At 33.0% G+C, this 18403-nt stretch overlaps 1 pseudogene; it reads right to left on the minus strand.

Moving 5' to 3' along the window:
* Nucleotides 1-3985: 3985 nt before the first annotated feature.
* On the minus strand, nucleotides 3986-4086 carry LOC123574788 (U6 spliceosomal RNA; annotated as a pseudogene).
* Between the last annotated feature and the right edge of the window lie 14317 nt (nucleotides 4087-18403).

Raw genomic sequence — 18403 nt, forward strand, 5'->3', positions numbered from 1 at the left:
CTCTGTTAGTTTCTTTTGCTGTGTCAAACCTCTTTAGTTTAATTACATCTCGTTTGTCAATTTTTGCTCTTGTTGCAATTGCTTTTGGCATCTTTGTCGTGAAACCTTTGACTGTGCCTATGTCCTGAATGGTATTATCTATGCTGTCTTCCAGGGTTTTTATAGTTTTGGGTTTTACATTTAAGTCTTTACTCCATCTTGAGTTAATTTTTATATATGGTGTAAGGAAGGTGTCCGATTTCAATATTCTTCATATGGCTAGTCAGTTCCCCCAGCACCATTTATTAAATAGGAAACCCTTCCCCCATTGCTTGTTTTTATCAGGTCTGTTGAAGATCAAATAGTTGTAGGTGTGTGGTCTTACTTTTGGGTTCTCTATTCTGTTCCATTGATACACGTGTCTGTTTTTATACCAGTACCATGAGGTTTTGGTTACTGTAGCCCCATCATATAGTTTGAAGACACGTAGCGTGATGCTTTCAGCTTTATTATTTTTGCTTAGGATTGCCTTCATTATTCTGGCTCTTTTTTGTTTCCATATGGATTTTTAAATAGTTTTTCTAGTTCTGTGAAGAATCTCAGTGGTAGTTTAACAGGAACAATATTGAATCTTTACATTGTTGAGGGTAGTATAGCCATTTTAACGATACTGATTCTTACTATCCATGAGCATGGAATGCTTTTCCATTTGTTTGTGTCATCTCTGATTTCTTTGAGCAGTGGTTCATAGTTATCCTTGTGGAGATCCTTCATCTCCCTGGTTAGCTGTATTCCTGTATTTTATTCTTTTTGTGGCAATTGTGAATGGAAGTTAATTTCTGATTTGGCTCTCAGCTTGACTGTTGTTGATGTACAGGAATGCTAGTAATTTTTGCATATTAATTTTGTATCCTACAAATTTGCTGAAGTATAAGGATATTTTGGAATGAGACTATCAAGTTTTCTAAATATAGTATCATGTCATCTGCAAACAGGGGTAGTTTGACTTCCTCTCTTCCTATTTGGATGCCTTTATTTCTTTCTGTTGCCTGATTGCCCTGGACATGACTTCCAATACTCTGATGTATAGGAGCGGTAAGAGAGAGAATTCTTGTCTTGTGGCAGTTTTCCAGCGGAATGCTTCCAACTTTTGTCCATTCAATACAATGTTGGCTGTGAGTTTATCATACATAGCTCTTATTATTTTTAGATATGTTCCTTCAATTTCTAATTTATTGAGAGTTTTTAACACGAGTAGATATTGAATTTTATTGAAATCCTTTTCTTCATCTATGGAGATAATCATATAGGTTTTGTCTTTAGTTCTGTTTATGTGGTGGATCACATTTCTTGATTTGTGTATGTTGAACCAGGCTTGCATCACAGGGATAAAGCCTATTTGATTGTCATGAATAAGCTTTTTGATTTGTTGCTGTATTTGATTTGCTAGTATTTTGGTGAGAATTTTTGCATTGATGTTCATCAAGTATATTGGCCTGAAGTTTTCTTTTTTTTTGTCCCATCTCTGCCCGTTTTTGGTATCAGGATATTGCTGGCCTCGTAAAATGAGTTAGGGAGGAATCCCTTCTCCTCAATTTTTTGGGATAGTTTCAGTAGGGATGGTACCTGCTCTCTTTGTACTTCTGATAAAATTTAGCTGTGAATTCATCTGGTCCTGGGCCTTTATTTGGTTGGTAGGCCATTTATTCTGCTTCAATTTCAGAGCTCATTATTGGTCTGTTCAGGGATTCATTTTCTTTCTGATTTAGTCTTGGGAGGGTGTATGTGTCCAGGAATTTAACCATTCCTGTAGATTTTCCTGTGTATGTGCATAGAAGTGTTCATAATCTTCTCTGATGATTGTTTATATTTTTGTGGGGTCAGTGTTAATATCCCCCTTGTTTCTGTGTTTATTTGAATCTTCGTTCCTTCTGTATTAGTCTGGCCAGCAGTCTATGCATTTTATTAATTTTTTCAAAAACAACAATCTCCTGGATTTACCGATCTTTTAAATGAGTTTTTTTGTGTGTTTCAATCTCCTTCAGTTCACCTCTGATTTTTGTTATTTTCTGTCTTCTGCTAGGTTTGGGATTTGTTTGCTCTTGCTTCTCTAGTTTTATTAGTTGTAATATTAGGTTATTTACTTGACATCTTTCTGACTTTTTGATGTGGGCATTTATGCTATAAACTTTCCTCTTAACATTGCCCTAACTGTGTCTCAAAGATTCTGGTATGTTGTAATTTTGTTCTTATTAGTTAAAAAAAACTTCTTGATTTATGCCTTAATTTTATTATTGACCTAAATAATAGGTATTTACGAGCAGATTATTCAATTTCCATTCAATTGTATAGTTTTGGGTGAATTTCTTAGTCTTAATCAGTAATTTGATTGTGCTATGGTCTGAAAGACTGTTATGATTTCAGTTCTTTTGCATTTGCTGAGGAGTGTTTTACTCCCAATTACATGATTGATGTTAGAATATGTGCCATGTAGCAACGAGAAGGTATATTTTGTTGTTTTTGGGTGGAGAGTTATTTTAATATTTATCAGGTCCTTTTGATCCAGTGTTGAGTTCAGGTCCTGAATATCTTTATCAATTTTCTGCCTCAAAGATATGTCTAATATTGTCAGTGAGGTGTTAAAGTCTCCTACCATTATTGTGTGGGAGTCTAAGTATCTTTGAAGATCTCTAAGAACTTGCTTTATGAATCTGAATGTTCCTGTGTTGGGTGCATATATATTTAGGATAGTTAGATCTTCTTGTTGAATTGAACCTTTAACCATTATGTAATGGCCTTCTTTGTCTTTTTTGACATTTGTTGGTTTAAATCTGTTTTGTCAGAAACTAGGATTGCAACCCTGTTTTCTGTTTTCCATTCTCCTGGTAGATTTTTCTCTGTCCCTTTATCTTGAGCCTATGTGTGTCATTGCATGTGAGATGGGTCTTTTGAAGACAGTATACCAAAGGATTTTAGGACTTTATCCCACTTGCCAGTCTGTGTCTTTTAATTGGGGCATTTAGCACATTTATATTTAAGGTTAGTATTGTTGTGTGAAGATTTGATCCTGTCATCACAATGCTAACTGGCTATTTTGCAGACTTACGTATTTACTTTATAATGTCACTGGTCTGTGCACTTCAATGTGTTTTGTAATGACTAGTAATGGTGTCGGTGTTTCCTTTTTATATTTAGTGCTTCCTTCAGGAGCCCTTGTAAGGCAGGTCTGTGGTAACAAATTTCTCAACACTTGTTTGTCTAAAAAGCATCCAATTTCTCCTCAGCTTATGAACTTCTGGGTTGGAATTTCTTTTCTTAAAAATGTTGAATATTGACCCCCAGTCTCTTCTGGCTTGTAAGGTGTCAGCTGAGAGGTCCACTCTTAGCCTGATGAGCTTCCCTTTGTGTGTGACCTGGTCTTTCTCTCTAGCTGCCTTTAACATTTTTTTTTCTTTCATTTTGACCTTGGGGAATCTGATAATTATATGTCTTTGGGATGATCTTCTTGTGAAGCATCTTACAGGGATTCTCTGCATTTCCTGAATTGAATGTTGGCCTCTGCAGCTAGGTTGGGGAAATTCTCTTGGATGACATCCTGAAATATGTTTTCTGAGTTGGTTACATTCTCCCTATCTCTTTGAAGTGCAGCAATCAGTTGTAGATTCAGTCTGTTTGCATAATCCCATGCTTCTAAGAGGTTTTGCTCATTCATTCTCATTTGTTTTTCTCTATTCTTGTCTGCCTATCTTATGTCAGAAAGTCATTCTTCAAGCTCAGACATTCTTTCCTCTGCTTGGGCTATTCTGCTATTAATATTTGTAATTGCATTATGAAATTCTTGCGTGTTTCAGCTCTGTCAGTTCAGTTACTTTTCTCGATACTATTTTGTCTGTCAGCTTGTTCAATTCTTATCTTGATTTTTAGCTTCCTTGCATTGGGTTAGAATGTATTTCTGTAGTTCAATTAACTTTGTACCTATCCATTCTGAATTCTACTTCAGAGCCAGAAAAATATGGAATACTTCACAAATACTTCAGCATTGCATAGGCGCCATGATAATCTTTTCTGTGTCATTCCAATTTTTGTATATGTCCTACCAAAGTAAGCGCTGTCCTTCAATTTTTAGGAGTTCTTTAAATAGTAAGGATATCAACCCTGTGTCTGTGGTATAGCCTATGAATATTATCTCCTAGTTGTCAACAGTATTTTGCCTTGTTTATGATTCACTTTGCAACGTATTTGTTCAGGGAATCAGATTTATAGCTCTTTCTTTCATTTCCTTTGGATTTGACTCAGAGTTCTATACCATTGTTAAAGAGTAATTTGCCTAAGTTTCTTCTAGTATTTGCAAGGTTTTCTTTTTACTTTTAGATACCTAAGTTATTTGGAGTTTACTCTTTTATATGGCATGAGGTATGGGCCAAATTTTATTTATATGGCTACGGTTTTTCAGCATCATTTATTTAAAAATCTATCTTGCCCCAGTGGTTTAAGATGCCGTTTTATCATATACTGAATTTCTCTGTGTGCTGGGGTTAATTTCTGTACTTTCTCTTGCCATGTTTGCCTGTACATCACTACTTTAATTTTACGGGTAGTGTATCACATGTTTTAGTGTTAGAGCAGAGCTACTTTCCTATCATAAACATATTTTCCAAAATTTCCTGGCTATTCTTGCATGTTTATTTTTTCATATGAACTTTAGTGTCACAATTTGATTCACTCCCTACAATAGTCTGTTGGCATTTGTATTCTTATCACATTCACTTTATATATTAATATATGGATAATTGTTACCTTTTAAATATTGTGTTGTTGTTTTGTTTAATTCTATTTCTGTACCCTTTAGTGTTGTCCTAACATTTTTCTGTATAAGAATTGCACATTTCTCATTAATTTTTTCTAAATATTTAATATTTATTATTGCCATTAAAACTAAAGTTTTCCTACCAATATGTCATCGGTTTATTATTTCTGAGTAAAAAACAATTGATTTTTGAGAATTAATTTTATATTCTGCTACTTGACTGAATTATTTTATGATTTGCCTTAGATTTAACATTGATTGCTGCTATCACTGTTTTATGGTGCCGCTCCTATCCAAAATAGAGACTAGCTGACTTTTTATTTACTCCTTCTTGGACGACTAATTAATTTATCCTGCCTATCTGCATTGGATAATAGTACCAATACAATAATAGTACCAATACAATAATAGTACCAATACAATAATAGTACCAATACAATAATAGTTGGCATAGTGGGCATCTTTTTCTTGTCCCTGATCTAAGTTATAATACCTGTAGTGTTTATTAAAGAGAACACTGGAGGTACTAAGTAAGATAAAGTAATTAATTTCATCCCATCTTTCCCATTGAAAGAAACTATAAAACCTGGACAGAATGAAAAAAGAAGCTATTTGGTGATAATTATATGCAAACAAACAAGCAAACACATAACCAAACCTAAATCTAAACCCTATACCTTATATACAAATTAACTCAAAATGTAACACAAGTCTAAATGTAAACACAGAAAAATTATCTGTGACCTAGGATTAATCAAAGTGTTATTCATGAAACCAAAAGCATGATCCATAAGCACCTCCTCCCCTCAGTCATTATTGCAAAATATAGGGGGTTTTATTTGTTTTGTTGTTTGGGGAAGGATTATGAGTCCTCTCTTGTCCCATAGAATCCAAATAAGGTCTTCTTTTTCTTCTTTTCTCCTTCATCATCCTATTGCCAAAAGGTGTTTCTGCCTTCTTGTTTGTCTCTTTTTCTTCCCCAGAAGCTATGTCTTTTTAAATTTCCATTTAAATGTATTCTATCCCTTTATATGGCATGATCCATTGTAAGTTATAATTGCCCCTTTAAATACTGCCTCCCCTTTAAATCATATATGTATATTTTAAACTCCTTCCCTTGTAGTTAATGTCACAATCTGCTTGGATGACATTTATGCAGTATTTTAGATTTAGAATGGATTGAATATTTTTAGTGTCCATTGCAAATCATCTTTAGGCTCCTTTGGCTAATCTCTCTGTTATAGCTTTCCCACAGTTTTTCTCATTCCATCTTTGCTTGCCACAAAGCCTTGTGTCCGTGCAAGAGCATTGTGACAGCCTGAGAGATCTGCACTGGGATTTGGTGGGATATTTTTCTCTTTTTACTTACAGGTATTTACAATTTCAGCATTGTATTCAAATTATGCTTTAGGCATACATTTGCAAAATTTAACTTTCACTTTTGATTTTTAAAGAATAAAAAGAGAACTTTCCTATTTTTTTGATTTGGAAAGGAAAATTTTGGATATTATATGGCAACCATGGTCCTTAGTTATCCAGAAGGATTGCTGAATTCAATTTCCTCACATTGGGTTAAGTATTTGCATTTATATTCCTAGCAGATATTATCCTCTAATTTTATTTTCTAATAATGTGTTCATTAGATTATAATGTCAAATATTTCCTGATTTTATAAAATGTCTCCATTACAAAGTTAGGGTAAGATAGGCACATCATCATTTTGAAAACTTTGCTATTACAGAAACTAAGAAAATGTTGCTAAAATAATAATCACAAGAAAACACATGGGGGCATATTACGAGGTCATAGCAGGCAGTTGTAAGTGACACTTAACAGGCAAATCCCGGAAAACTTAAACATCAAAGTAGGAATCCAAGAGTATGTAACAATCATAAATAAGTAAACAGGTAAATGAATGGGGGAAGAGTGCTTCTTAAAGTACAATATCCATTGCCAGTTGGTAAATGTTAAGTAATTGCAGAAGATGGAAAAATACAATTTTGTAACAATTATAGTGAAGACTGGTTAGGCAAAGAAGTGATGAATGGTTGCTATAGCTAGGAAGATTTTCTTTAATGAGATATAGGATATTTGCATGGTGTCCAAGTACCTTCCTACAGATTCCTTATTAGTTGCAATGAAAAATAGTAATACTAAGAAAAGTAACACAACAACCTGACTGAGTGTAAAAACTAACATCAGCAGTGTGAGGCAGATTGACATCCTATGCCTTTCAATGTGATACCCTTTGAAGGACACAGCATTATTTAGGTAATTTTTAAATCCTGGAATGAAACACCTGAATCTAATCCTGACAAACATCAGACAAACTCAAAGTGAGGGTAGATCCATTTACAAAAGGAAAAGCAGATCATTCCAGGCCCGAAGCAGCATATTTATAATATGTTTCTAGAACATCTTGTCATAAAAAGAGCAAGGAAGCTACACAAGATCACTTGACTGTTTTCAAAAGTTTTCAGGAGTCAACATATCTCATTCCAGCAAAGACGGAACAATTTCATCATCACTAAGGAAAATAATTGTAACAGGTTGAAACAGATCAAATATGATTAAATATATATGTGCTCTTAACAATTTGAAAGTAATTACCCGTCACTGGTGAATACTAATAAAGCAATACGTTATTTTAAAAACAGGCAATTTAAAAGAAAAAAAATCAAGAATTATTTTATTTTCCTATAAAGACTACCATTGTAAAACCCAAAAGTTAACGGAAAATATTTATTCCCACAGGTATACTCTACTAATAAATCAAGAAAGAATGTAAGCATTTGCATGTTTTATAAGTTTGGCAAAATTAATGGATACAGGAATTGGGCATGAAAGGCTGCTAATAAAAAACGTGAGACAATCAGGTATTTGTGTGCTTGTGTGTGGAAGAAAACACACCCATCACCTATAAAGTAGTTTTGCCAAACATTTTAATCTGCGTATAAATCTGGCAGATAAATGTTTAAAAATGCACCCCTGGGACTCACCACCAAATCCAGATAGTGGGAAACTCTGTGGGACACATAACTTATTCTTTTTTTCAACAAATAAACTGAAAGAAGGGAGAAAACAGGATGAGAGCAGACATTATAGATCTAAAGAGACTTAAGAGCCACATCAAACAGTAGCAATGTGTGGATCATAGTTGGGTTCTTTCCAAAGAAACAATGTGTACAGAATATTCCTTTAAGTTTGATTTTATGATATTTAAAAGAAAATTGAGCCAGACATGATGAAGTGTGCCTTGTCTCAGCTGCTGGGGAGGCTGAGGATGGAGGTTCGCTTGAGCCCAGGAGTTCTAGAGCACACTGGGCAACATAGTGAGACTCCATCTTTTGTAAAAAAAGAATACTATTTATGATAATTGTATGAACGTTGAGGATATTAAGCTAAGTGAGAGAAGCCAGTCACAGAAGTACAAATACTGCATGATTTTTATATGAGGTATATAAAATAGTCAAACTCGTAGAAACAAAGAGTACAATTGTGGTTGCCTGGGGTTGGGCAGAGTGGAAATGAGGGGTTTCTGTTCAACTAGTATAATGTTTAAGTTATGCAAATTGATTAAGTTTTGGAGATTTGCTATACAACATTGTAGTTGACAATAATGTGTTCTACACATAGCACATTTGTAAAGAAGGTTAAAAAAAAAAGTTACCTGTAATCGTGTTTGTGTGTGTATGTGTGTGCATATATACTTAACAGAAATATATAAATATGTTTACATCAACACTATTTATAATCTCCAAAAACTGTATGCAGCTGACATGTCCATTTATAGTAGACTGAGTTGGGACTAGAGTGAAGTAAGTGAAGCACTTGTTTCAGGAGAAAAAATTAAGTGGCTATAAAAAGACTATAATCAAGATACATAAATTTAATACAACATTTTAAAAATCAATATTAATGCAAAAAAAAAGCAGGATCCATATTATTGTTTCCTTTAGCCTCAGATTCCAATGTGGCTCCACATGGAACTGATAATAGAATTGACAAATAATGATACAAAATGGAATGCTACACAGCAATGAGAATAAATGAACAATGAACTATAACTACACACATATGGAGACTCCCACAGACAAAATGTTCAGTAAAACAAACCAAATGCAAAAGTGTATGCACTGTTGGTTTCATTTACATCAAATTCAAAAACAGGCAAAGCTAATCTAGGCAGAAGTCAGAATAATGGTTTCCCTTGAAAGGGGGCAAGAGAAAATTTCAGTGACTCTAGGAATATTCTGTTTCTTGATCTGTATCTTATATAAGTTTTGTACTTTAGGATAATTCACCAAACTGTTCATTTATTATTTTTGCACTTTTTATATGTGCTATAATTTAATTTTTTAAATAAAAAATGATAATTGGAAATTTTAACACTAGCTATGTAATTGATGATATTAAGAGACTGTCAAATTTTAGATGTAATATGGTGAAGTGGTTTTGTAAAAATATAGCTATAAAAGAAACCATATATTTTACAGATAATTACTAAAGTACTTATAGATAAAATGGTATTAAACATAGAATTTGCCTCAAAATAACATGGGAGCTGGAAAAGTAGGAGAGGGACTAAAGGAAGTAAGATTGACCATGGGTTCTTATTTGTTGAAGCTTACTTTTGTGCATATGGATTATTTTTTACAGATTTCCATATGCTTTGGTACATGCCTACACTTTGTATAATAAAACGTTAAGACAAAAACCTCCTATAATCGTGACCGATACAATATTTTGTTAGACTATGGAAAAAAGAAGTATGTTAGTACCTAGGTGTGCACTTTGCTCACAGAAAGTGATCAATGGATATATGTGGAATGAAAGAACACATTGATATTAAAACTAGAGAAAATTAGAATTAAAAATTATATGTAAACTATCTTCCTAAATCTCATTCCCTAGCCAAGTCTAGCCATTAAAAATCAAACTTTATAAGATGCCATTATAGTCTTAGTTTTGCTTAAATATGATATACCAATGAATTCAACATAAAATTTGTTTCACCAAAAGGCAGCTTATTTTTGAGTAGTCACATATTTTTAACACAATTTTTAATCATTCTTATAGTTTTAACACAATTTATTGTCACCTTTTAACATAATCATAATCCTTAATAGAGAAAGTCATGTGACTTATACTTTCTACTCTTGCCTTCTACAAATATTATTTTCACCATCAAAGAACTTTGATAAGAAAAGAGGACTGTTTACCATTTCATTTGATGTCTTGTTAAAAAGAGTATTTCGAAGGTAAACACTGCACTTACCTCTCTATAAAATGTTTTAACAAAGGTCCATATTTTATGTCAACTGTTTTCTATCTCTCAAAAAATATTTCATGTCATTAATAGCAATCATGTTACAATAAGGTAACATTCAGTTCGATGTGGAGTTTATCAAGAAATCTTCAAGAAAAAAGGATCTTTAATAAAGTGAAATGTGATTTCCTAAAAGTGAGTGAGGCTTGTGTTCCTAAATCTGAGAGTTGTGCTTTATCACAAAAGAATGGCAGCCAGGATTTTACAGATTTGATTTGGAAAGTTATTATGCCTAATTGTGATGGGTCAGCGTAGACATCACTGGTTTGACTGATGGTTCCATTCCATGCAAAACTCATATAGTGACCATGAACACTCCCTACAGATAGCTATTTTGCAAGGCTCATTTAAATTTCTGTCTTATTTTGTCAAACTAGTGTCACTTCCAAAATCTGCCTTTTTTTTTTGTTTCTTGATAAGAATAGAAAGATTATAGCCTCATCAGCACCTAATTTCTTCTAAGTTCAATTTTAATTCCTCGGTATTACCATTATTTGTAGTGATAGATGTAGTCTTTTCATTAATTGCCTCTGGAAGCATCAAACAGAGACATTTGAATCAGACTTTGTTTTCCAGCATCAGGTTCATAGAAACTGCTTTAAGGTTTCTAAAAGTATTGACTTTTGCATTAACAAGATTGATAGATCAGTCAACCATGATAGTTCTATCCAAAAACTGTGCATATATATTTTGGAAAAGGGAATATATTTTAAGCCTCCTGATCATGACAGTTAATTATTTTATTTCCTGGTATTTAGATAGATCATCTACTTTTTAGATAAGATTATATAGAATATATATATATATTAGCTGCTGCTCCACCTACCTAGGCAACATCTCCTAGAAGGTTAGTAAGACTTAGCTGTCCGGTACCAAAAAGAAAGCAAGAAAGCAAGAAGCAAGCAAACAAGAAAGAAAAAACAGCTTTATGATGTGTCATATGGAATCAGTGTGGTCCTCTCCTTAAGACATGTGAGAGTAAAAACTTTGAGCTCTGAAAATAGGTTCTACCATGACTTACCAGTACACTTTTGCCTGGAATACTTCTAGATCATTAGGTTCTCCCATTGTGATTCTTATCAGTCCAAGATGTTCCTGATTTTCTATCAAATCTCCAATCTGTGTTTCATGTGCATAACTCATAATCAGACTTGTGGATTCCCCTTTTAACTGAGTTATCTGTTTTTCTTCAAGGACCTCATTTTAGCTTTGAGTATGACCTACCTAAGCTTTACTAATTGACCTCACGCTCCCTGTTGTATGGCCTATATTCCACTGCTACGTTCTCTCGTAGGTCTCTCACCAAACCCACACTGTCCATTGTATGTGATATGTATGCGTCCAATGCACTCCTAGGCATATGATTTTAATCTATAAAGAACTCCAGTGTTCTTTGTCTTTGCTAGTACCAACATTTCAGAGCGATGGCTATACAGGAAGGGTAGCATAGATTATAAAAAGTATTTACCTAAATCTTTTAGCTAAATTTCAAATGTTTGGTAGAGTGATATATTTGTATCTTGATGTACATGTAGATAATGTTGTTTATTAAAATATTTTTCACCTTATAATTGATAACATTGGTAATTTATGGAATCTTTACTCACCCACCTCTCCTTGTATTACTTAAGCTGCACCTTTTATGGCTTGACACAAAATTACTCCAAGGCACCTCTACATAGAATTAGGATATTTTGAGAAAAGAGACTGTGTCCTTTTCACACCTAGCTTTGTTCATTAATTTAACAAATAGGTAATGTGTCCTTATGATGGGCCAGACACTGTGCTGGATACTAGAAATCTCTATACTTAAAAATGTAGCCTTCAGGAATTCTGTATTCAACAAACACAACAATTTTTGAGTTCCTTATTAATATCTCACTATGATATCAGATTCATTAACCATAAAGGGCTCTCTATGAAAGCTTTGGGTTGAAAATAATGTCAATAATAAAATTTGAACTTATAAAAATTATCTATGCCTATTTGAATGTGGACTCCTGAAAATTTTCTTTACAAACAGTGGTGAAATATCATATCCAAAATTTTAAAAACTCTTTGCACCCTTCCTTTACTCTTTCAACATTCTTAAATTGTTTATAAATATTAAAAAGGAAAAATACAATTATTCAGACTGCTGATTGTATAGACACAGTAGACTATGTTGTCCTCTGAGCTTTCTAGTTTACAAGAACAGATTCAAAGCACAAATGCTGCAACAACAAATATAAATAAGAAAGTTGTAACTTTCTATTGTTTTCCTTTATAAAAGAAATACACACTAAGTGTGTAAAACTTTTAAAATGCAGAAAACCATGGAGAATAAAATTGCATTTCATTTATTCTTATAATAATTTTTAACCTTATGGCTACCATATGCTATTGTTTCTGCTCAAGTTGTTGGACATGCACATGTGAGTAAGTCAGATAAGTTCCCTGTTTTCATCAAAATTATTCTGCATGTGGCTAGGAGATGAGTAAGAAACAAGTAAACTATTAAATCAAATTTGATGACTGCTATGAATAAAATTTTAGAAAGATAAATAGTATCAATACTATTGCTAAGTTGCTTGGCTTTAAACATCTGAGACTGGTTTCAGATGTGCTGTGGTTTCTATCTGACTCTTTGGTCCACTCTATATGGAAACTGTTAACACAAGTGATAAACCCACTTATTCTGAATACACAACCATTGTTTGGTTATGATTTCTCTAACAAGGTTCACATATCAAAGCAAAACTCATTTCAAAGCCTTTTTGAATTAAATTAAATATTTGAGGCACTACAAAAAAATGCACTCCTAAAAATAATCTATGCTTACTGACTTCCTTTCATCAAATGCCATGTTCTGACAAAAAGGTAATCAAGGTTATTCTTGCATGACTTCTCCTTTTAATATTCATGCCATCTTATTGGTTATGGCTCTGCCAGACTCTGACTGCTTCTCTTCTATCATTTTGCATTCTATTAGTTGAAACAGAATTTTATACAGGTAAACATTAACACTGATATAAAAGATAAGCCAGACTTTAGAATAAGGATACCATTAAATAATTTAATGAGTGTATATTTTACACAAGACATTGCATTAGGTTACAAAGCAAAGAATGACAGAAAATAATCACAAGTTCATTTTAATATGGTTGCAAACAGATGTTAAGCTATGTTCTAATAAATAATATTGTTTTGTTTGCATAATTACAACCTAAGGCCTTTGTTTCAGCTGTTGGATAATTTCCCTTACCTCAGTGTCATTTTGTTAATGACCAGAGACTATCACATAAACTCCAGCACTCTATAGAGGCTTACTATGAGTCAGAATCAAAGAACCTTTCAGATGAAATTTCCAGTTGCTGATGGAAAACACCACCAATGGAAAAGATGTGTCACCTACTGATGGGACATTAATTACCTTTATATTTAATAAGCATTTTGTATAAACCATTATTTTTCATTATATTTATACATTTTAGGAATTCAAAAGGACCATCACTATGAATACAGTAGACTTTGCTTATCTGTGTGAAATATTTTCCAAAACCCCTAGTGGATGCTTGAAACCATGGATGGTGATGAACCCCATGGTTACCACCCCATAGATACCGTGTTTTTTTCCTATACTTGCCTATGATAAAGTTTAATTTATAAATTAGGCACAGCAGCAATTTATATTGGGCAAATATTTGTCTTCTCTTTGGTAGATCTGAATTGGCAGCATCACTAATCTTGTGCTTTGAGGACATCAGTAAGTAAAATAAGGATGGCTTGAACACAAACACTGCCATAACATGACAGTCAATCAGACAACTTAGATAGCTATTAAGTGACTCACAGGCGGGGGACATCTACAGCATGCATGCACCAGACAAAGAGATGATTCATGCCACAGGCGGGGCAAAGAATATCACACTACTCAGAATGGCTTGGAATTCAAAACTTATGACTTGTTTGTTTCTGGAATTTTCCATTGAATATTTCAGATTGCAGTTGATCACGGGTAACTGCAACTACTGAAAATGAAACTACAGAGATGGAGGGAACTACTGTACTATTGTAAAAAAAAGCGTCTTTGATACTATTAAAAAACTATGTCAGAGATGGGGACACAATGCAGGGCCACGAAGTACAGGACATAAGCCAGAAAATATTTGTCATTCTGAATAGTAGGTGTATTATACTAAATCCACACCTATAAATATTCATATTATATACTAATGTGTATAAAATATTTGTAGATATATACTTGTGTGTATTTATATATATAAAGTTATTCATTTCTGCCTTATTTATTTTATTACGTTCATTATTTTATTGGAAAGTTTATATATCATATTTTTAAGTGAACAAATCTAAAAATCTGGTCAAGATCATGGTCATAGTTAGTTCCAAGCCAGACATACAATGCTAACCTTATAAAACTTCTACTCTGTTAAGTGTATTTTTATTGTACAGAAACTGAGTTTTAATTCCAGAAGATAGCTATGTCTTCAGTTTAAAATTTGTAACTAGAGACAAGTAGCAAGTACTACAATAGTTCAATTATAAATCTATTGAACTATGTCTCCAATTTGCCATTCATTGTTTAGACAGTTTGAGAAATTCAGTAATATCTAGTTGAATTTTCTTCTTTTGAAATTAAATAAAAATATATCAGGAATGTCAACATAGGCTATCAGGAATGTCAACATGGTAATAGCCTGACAGTTTTGAGTTGCACATGATTCTGAGTTAAATATTTGCATGTTGACCCTCAAAATTATTGCCAAAAACTGCTTAAAGATATTTAGATTAAACCTATGATAGGCTGGAAATTAAAAGGTATACCATGTTCTTGGTCTGAGGCAAATAACTAATGGCTTTACCTTTACAAATGTGTCAGCATGGAACTTGCCATAGCTGTAAATTAAAGGTGACATACGATGTGGACTTTGCATGCAAAATACCCTTCTGCCAATTAATACCTTACCAGTTAAGTGTCAGTAAATGCTAATTTTAAATGATTTTAGGGTCTTGTACATTCGTATTGATAAACGTGTCAAAGGGATGCAAGTCTTGATGATTGTACCAACTTCACTGCACTAGAAACAAAAGCTAGTAAAGAAAGCTTATAAAGCAGTGAGATAAAATATCAGCTTTGCCTCAGTAACCCATCAGGGATGGGTCTCTCATCTGAATATGAGTTATCTAAGGGCTTGTGATCCATGCCACAGCCTTCACTCTTATTTACTTATTTGATGTTTGCTGTGTTGTAAATTTTTAAAATTAAAAGAAGGATCAATATATGGGAAGAAAATAAACAAATATTTCTCCCTGGTTGCTGTTTTGTTGTTGCATCTGTTATTTTACTTTATTTTTTTGCTTATAGAATAAAGGGGAATTATTAATTTTTTCTGCACTCCACTGACATTTCTGGGAAGTTATCTGCAGACGATGATGGATAAAAATATTTATCATCATAGATAGCATTATTTTAAATATGTACCTAAAACTAGTGGAAAGTTTATCTTTATCTTAATAATCAGAGCTTTTTTGTTATGACTGTATCAATTATTAATTATATAAAACCATTTACTTATTTTATAATATGATTTTTACCCATAGACATTTTATGACATTCTATTAAATATGAAGTAGTTGGTATAAATTTAAAAACCCAAATAATGAATTTAATTGCTGAATATTTAAAATGTAAAACTAAATTAGAATTGGGCTATCAGGATGTATATTGCTTTCCTACATCACTACCTGAAAGGCTACACATATTTTACAATATTTTTAGCACAAAAATCTTTACTTGAATATGATCCATTCTCCATTTGCTTCCCTTTCCAAATTAAAGCCAAAGTGATGATTTACAAAGTCAGAAATAATCATGCCACTCCCCTATTTAAAATCATTGAATGGCTTTTAAAGTTGTTAGCATACCGGTCAAAAGTTTTGCCAGATAGATGAAGGTCCTCCAGTATCTCTCTACTTTCACATTGTTTTACTCCACCCCTCTGTATCCCAGCCACATTGGCCTTTCAGTTGAATTGCCACAGTCTTTTCTCACTCAGGAAACCACTGGCCCTGTTCTATCTGTCTAGGCCCTCCCGTTCACTAGCCCCAGTGGCATCCTCTAGCGAATCATATCTCACTCCTTTTCTGATTTTAGATGTTAGTTCCTAAAGAAGCTCTTGCTCATTCTGCTGTCTACACATACCCTCTTCTATCTAAATTAAATCTCTCTGATGTATGCTCTTGTAATTTTCTCTTGGCCCATAATACAATGATTTTAATTACATATTTATTTGTATTTTTACTTGCACTTCCACCTCCAGTATCTACTATAGTGTTATACATAGTCAGTATTAAATAAATGTGTTGGCAAATGTGTTGATTATTTAAATAAGTGGATTGAAATTGTTCAAAGTAATCTCCTATAAGCTCTGTTAAAGTTGAAAAAGTTTTTATAATAGTTGTCTTTTTCCAATCTGTTTTATTTTTACTCATCTAACTTGCTTTTATAAAGGTTCTTTATTCCATTGAAAATTGCATTTGATACGTTTAATGAAGATTAACTGAAGTGCTTTGATTCAGAGGAGAAGCAGTCATAGATTTTAATGTAAAAGATACAAAAAGAAATGACTAGCCTTTCATCCTATGCCACCTTGATTTCTACATGTTGTCAATTAAATATTTTCAGTTAATGCATGTATGGGTACAAGTATTTGTGCTCTAGACTGATAATTCTCAAGTTGAAATATGTGTTGCCTTAGGAATCCCTCTTCCCCACTCAACCTAAGGTTAACTTTGCTTATTGATGAAAATCAATATTACTACAGCTGTAATATCACTTTCACCCTTGCTGCCACAGCTGCTGTTTGTTCTACTGCCTTAAAGTTTTCAAAGCATAGCAAATGGTAGCTACCCAGAAAATTGAATGAACTATTTAGGGGAGTAAGCATTTAACTGAGGTTTTCTTCTTCACTGAAATATATAAATTAAAGCAACATTTAAAAAAGCATAATTTCCAAAAAATGATCAGACAGTTGTCAAGGAAATTTTATGCCAAAATATATTCTCAGTGATTTTTCCATTTGCAGGTATCACCATACTACTTTCCTCCAAAAGAAAGGAGACTTGAATCTATTTCGATTCTGTAAAAATGCTCATTTTCTCTATGATACAATGACAATTATTTCTTACCATTGATGAATATAATTTAGATGACAATGCTTTAATAAGGTTTCTATCCCTTGATACCATCCATTTTTGCTAATGTCCTTAGCCCATGAGATTTTTAGAGTTTTCACCAACCTCTCATCTGTCAGTGATACATGATGAGATTTATATGTAAAAATTCCATTAATATTAATGAGATTAGCTCTCATAAATCTGATGTTATTGCTGATACAGTAGATTCTGGAAACAGTAAAATTCTTTACATTAATTAGAGAGCAAATCGGGTTACTTTGTCAAGTATATAAATACATAAAATAAGTAGTGAAGTAATTTAATATGACTATTTAGTCAAAGTCATGAAAAATTCTAATAATTATGATAATAAAGAATTTCAAATAATTGCCATTTTTGTTCTAACAACTCTCTTTTTCTTCCAAGCAAACTGCCATATAGCTCACTTTTCAATAGAGAATCAGTATGGCCTGCCTGGATATTGTGCAAAGGACTATTATTGCAGTAACCTGCAAATAGATACAGATGCTATTGCAACTACCATCTCCTGCTCAATCCTACTCTACTTTGGAGATCATTTTTCTGAGACAATCCCTTGAATTGTAGGCATGCTTTTCCTGAGAAAATTTGCTCTTACTGCTTCCAGTTGTCATGGGGCTACTATAAGCCTAGCAGTCATAGGTACAACAATTTCCCTGCTGTTTTTTTCTTCATATGAAATCTTCCTTGACTACTTGGCATCATCAATTCTGAGTTTCACATCTATATGTATTCTTGTCTGATGTTGATTTTTTCTCTTTGCACAATTCAGATGATTTTCTCTGGGAAGATAATGAATATGTATCTGACCAACAACTGTAATAGTTGTCATTTATTTATCATTGCTTATTTACTATTTTTCAACAAACGTTTATTGAGCATCTATTATGTATCAGCAAGTGCCAGAGATGTAAAGATAAAGAAATTTCTCTTTGCCTTAAAGGAATTACAGACTAGCAAGGAACATAGACATGCAAAGTAGCAGTGTACATATATATACAGTACTAATTATGCACAACACATTGTAGAAACACAGAAAAGAGTAATTCCATGAACTTTTGATGCAGATAACA

Source organism: Macaca fascicularis, chromosome 7 (genome assembly GCF_037993035.2).
Source record: "Macaca fascicularis isolate 582-1 chromosome 7, T2T-MFA8v1.1".
Taxonomy (NCBI): Eukaryota; Metazoa; Chordata; class Mammalia; order Primates; family Cercopithecidae; genus Macaca; species Macaca fascicularis.